Source organism: Chinchilla lanigera, unplaced genomic scaffold, assembly GCF_000276665.1.
Source record: "Chinchilla lanigera isolate Chin_1 unplaced genomic scaffold, ChiLan1.0 scaffold00037, whole genome shotgun sequence".
Taxonomy (NCBI): Eukaryota; Metazoa; Chordata; class Mammalia; order Rodentia; family Chinchillidae; genus Chinchilla; species Chinchilla lanigera.
Genome location: NW_004955438.1, coordinates 13,440,877 through 13,445,423, shown reverse-complemented (window position 1 = coordinate 13,445,423; position 4,547 = coordinate 13,440,877). Strand labels below are relative to the sequence as shown.

Sequence of the window (4,547 nt, the reverse complement as noted above, 5' to 3'; positions counted from 1 at the left end):
AAGAAAGAAAGAAAAAGAAAGAAAAAGGAAGGAAGGAAGGGAGGAAGAAAGAAAGAAAGAAAGAAAGAAAGAAAGAAAGAAAGGAAAGAAAGAAAGAAAAAGAAAGAAAGAAGAAGGAAGGAAGGGAGGAAGAAAGAAAGAAAGAAAGAAAGAAAGAAAGAAAGAAAGAAAGAAAGAAAGAAAAAGAAAGGAAAGGAAAAGGAAAGGAAAGGAAAGGAAAGGAGTTAAGGAAGAGGGACAGTAAGGAGGAGATGCCAATGGCAACGGGACAAAAAAGTACCTACGGACATTTGGAAGGGTCTCCAGGCAGTCTTAGGGGCCCAGGACTCTGAATGGTCAAAATAACGCATAGTAGATTGACATCCTTCAGCATAGTCAGCACCCCAGCAAGGGGCAGGACAGAGATGTTCCAGAAGTGGGATCCAGATGGGTAGGTTCACACAGAAAGGAAAGTGGAATAGTTACAGGGGGACACAGGATAGAGAGAGAGACTGACCCTCATAGTCACCTCTTAGTTAACAGTAGTAAATGGTTCAGGTGTTTGGTAGAAGGGTCAAGGCCATCCTTCAAATAGCTAGGTTCCCTCTTCAACAAAGCAAGTAACTGGAGGCAAATGGGATAATGATAGAAGAGCTGGGATTTTAGAATCAGGCAGGTATGGATTCAAATTCAGCCTCACCATTTTCCCCTCTGGTCTCAACATTTTTCTTTGTGGCACTGGGGATAGAACCCAGGCGCCCACATACGCTAGGTAAATGTTCTACCACTGAGCCACATCCCCAGCAGGTCTCAATATTCTTGTCTATAACATGTGAAAAACACGTTTTGCAGAATTTGAAGCATTAAATGAAATGATTTATGTATGTACTCTTGTTAGGTTGTAAAGTCCATTTGATTCTGGTCTTGTTATTTAATGCTTTAACTTCTGCCTCTAATAGGTGCCTAGCACACGGTAGGTATTCAATAAATTTCTTCATCTGTTACACAACATTCATGAAAGCACCTTCCCTGGCCCTGGGGTAAGCTCTCTTGAGACAACTGCTACTCCTGTTCTTGACTTGTCCAAAATTGATAATTTGCAATAATGAGAACAGAGCACTGATTTAGAGATATATGTTCATTGAAGCAGGCTATAATTTAAGTTAGAAGTTTCAGGAAACTAGGGAGGTTGAACTCAAAGATGACAGCAGCTCAGGATCATGTTGTTCCCTATCTCATCACCAAACAAGTGCTTGGGCTCTTAGGCACAGTCTGTGGCTTCTTAGGTATTCCTTGGTGATGGCAGAGGTGGGGAGAGATTCCCTCCTCAACACACACAAAGGTGGATCCCAGAGCCATGGACCAAATACCTTTCTTGAGTCAGCCACCCAAGATCAAAGATCCCAAAAGACAGTGCTTTTCTAGAGTCTTGGGAGCATGCAACCTAAAATGCATATTGAGGAAATGAGAAGATCCAGAAAAACAACCCCCCAAACAGAATGCAATGCCACTCTTGCTAGGAAGATTGGGCAGGGAGAGAATAGGCTGATTAACCTGTGAATCTGACTAACCTATAAGGAGTGATCACACATGACAGTATTCAACGGAAACATGGAACCAAGAGCCATCCCTACAGTTTCCTAAAGAAGAAACCCAAGGGTAAAGCAAGTATCTGGAAGACAAGAAGTAGGGGACAGGAGTGCTGAAAAACTAGCAGGAAATATTAACAACTTCAAGTTCAAAGCCTGTGTCCATTGTAACATGGAACAGAGACTGCTAACTGATATGACTTCTACTCTTCCTTTCTTCCTTGTAAATAAGGGAATCTCTAAGTTTTACACTGTTATGTTTCATTGACAAGAAGGAGACCATGTTTCCCAGCTTCCCTTGCAGCAAAGCGTGGCCAGGTTCTGAGTGAAAGTGTGACTGGCAGTGTGAAATGGAACTTGAAATGTTAGGTGTTTTTTTTTTTCTTTTAGAGATAAGCAACTTCTCCAAACTTCCTCCCACTGAGCGCATAACCAACACACCCGCCTCTCCACAGCCCCAAAGCAGGATAGGCAGATGCCACCCTGGGAAGCGGGAGCCCAGTCTCCTTAAGGAGAAAAGGGTCTGAAGATGGCTGGAAGCAATAAAGCCAGTGTGGAAGTCTGCGTTATCTGTCTGTGCTCCCCCTCCACTCTTCCCTACTATGAAAGATCCTTCTCTCCTCCCCTTACAGGGAGAGATGGTGATCTAGGCCAAATGGGCTCCTCCATCTCCTCAGAGCCAGCTTTGAATAAATCCTTTTTCCTTCTTCCTACCAAAGTAGATGGCCTCCTTTGATTTGAGCATCAGTGAGCAAACGAACCTTAGTGCACGACCCTGACTGACCAGCAATAAAAACTCTATAGATTACATCATTTAGAAGGGGACACTCACCCTCCACCTCCTTTTGTCCTCTTCCCACAGGCAGGAACAGAGGGTGGAAGCGAGCCAGGTTGACTCCGCAGAATAGGGAGCAACGAGGATGGAACCCGGCTTCCCAAGTGGCCATGTCAAGCAGCGTTGTTTCTCTGCCCTTTACTGAACAGCCAACTCTTAGCCATTAGGCGAAAGAGAAAGAAACTTCTGTTCTTGTCTGCAAATGTATTTTGAGATCTTTTTGTTACAACTTGGCCTATGCCCTAATACAGTGCTTCCCACAGTACAAATACTATTAGAACTTCTAGTGGTATTTATTGAAAGCTTACTGTACGCCAAGCGTTGTCTAAACACTTTACATGTACAATCTCATGTAATCCACACAACACTATTTGCGAGCTGTTATCCCCATTTTACAGAAAAGGAGGTGCAGGAAAATTGAGTACTTTGCCTGAAGACTTAGCACTGTTATAGGGTGGCCAAACTGGCAGTCCCACTCACGTATTCTGGAAAGAGACCACATTCTCAACGCTATAGTTTTCAAAGCATCCCTTTTTATAATTCCATACCGTAAAAAAGACATCGCTTAGTTTTCTATGGGCCTGAACATCAATCTTGAAATCACTAGGGGACCAAGGCAAGTCATTTGGCTTGTCTACAAGTCAGTTTCCTCTAAGAAAGCTTGGAAAAGAGAGCCAAACTCTGACCTTCTGGAACTTCTGGAAGGATGAAATGAATTTATGAATGTTTAAGAAGTGCTTTGAAAGCTATAAAGTATGTCATAAATGAAAGATTGTCTTAATTGTTATTTTGGGAAATCCTTAAAACCAAAATAACAAAATGCACTCAATTTTTTTTTTTTTTTTAAACACAAATGCCATCTAGCTATTTGGCAGATCGCCTGGAGAGGCTGCAAAATCTCTCAAGGAGAGGGGTACATTTGGTTTTGTGCATCTGGCATGCTCAAGTGAAAAGAAGTATTAGTTGAAAGAGTGGACACTTGTGTACCTGGTATGGGCACGTACCTGCAACACACACACACACACACACACACACACACACACAACTTCTCAATAGAAGAGAATCTTTATTATCAAAACCAACCTGCAGCCCCCATGGGAGCCGGGCAGTCACAGAAAGAGGGGGTGGGCTGAAGAGCACCAAGGCTCACAGGGCAAGCGAGGCAGGGGCCTTGGTAAACCCAGCTCCTCTTCGACTGCTCTGCTGACATGTGAGCCGAGCGCTGCCAGAACTCTCAGATTTACATGTGAAATGTCCCAGTTTTCCAAGTGTGCTTCATAGATAAATAAAATGCATCAGGGGCTACCAGCTGACCTCCTGGGATCGGGATCATGTTCCCCAGCCAGACGCGACACCTGACTCCTTGCAATGGTTCATCATAATTGTGCACAAGCCCCAGTTCGGCTTTCTTTTGGCTAACTCCACGCTGCCCTGCCTCACCCCACGCTGCCTTCCCCTTCCTTCTGTCTCGGCTTCACTCCCCTGCCGGGTGAAGCCTGTTTTCCTCTTGGTTCCTGCTCCTGGACTCTGCCTCACCTTCCCTTTCTTTTAGCTTGTAAGGTACCCAGTTACCTCCAAAGTGCCAAGCTCCTCCCCCGCCCAGGAGAAAATCAGCGCTAACGTTCCTCTTCCTGCCAGCACGGTCTCAGCCTGCTGTGCTCCGCAGCACACAGATGGTTTTGCACTCCTCTCACAAAGTAAGCGGCATCGCAGGCAGCTCTCCTGCTGTAGAGGAGGGCAGCGGGGAGGCACGGATGATTTAGAGAGGAAACTCCCAGGGGTCACATGGCTGTGCCTTTAGCTCCGGGTGGCACACAGGTCAAAAGCTGGCAGCTGCAGTCTCCTCTTCCACGTTGGTGTTGGTGCCCCAAACGGGGACAGGGGCTGAGACTGCGATTGGAGAAAACTTGGGAGAGATTTCCGGAAGGGAGCAGGACCTTGGAGCCCTGCAGGTGTCCAGGAAACTCAGTGCGCCCGCCTGCCCCATGTCTGCCTTGGCCTGCAGTTCCTTTCCTCCCACTGTTACCCCCACCCCCACCCGCTTTGGCCTTAAGTTTCATTACCTCATCCACAGCAGGCTGGGGCCCACAGCGGACAGATAACCCTGACAGCTTCAGTCTCCCCCGCCCTTTTTTTTTTTTTTT

At 45.9% G+C, this 4,547-nt stretch overlaps 1 protein-coding gene across 3 annotated transcripts in view; it reads right to left on the bottom strand.

Annotated features, from left to right (window-relative positions):
- LOC102015449 (chromosome unknown open reading frame, human C14orf159) overlaps positions 1-4,541 on the bottom strand; it is a 114,087-nt gene extending 109,546 nt beyond the window's left edge. For all 3 annotated transcript variants that reach the window (XM_013517221.1, XM_013517220.1, XM_013517222.1), the window contains exon 1: positions 3,487-4,541. The gene's annotated coding sequence lies outside the window, so the exon portion shown is untranslated. The remainder of the gene's footprint in view (positions 1-3,486) is intronic.
- Between the last annotated feature and the right edge of the window lie 6 nt (positions 4,542-4,547).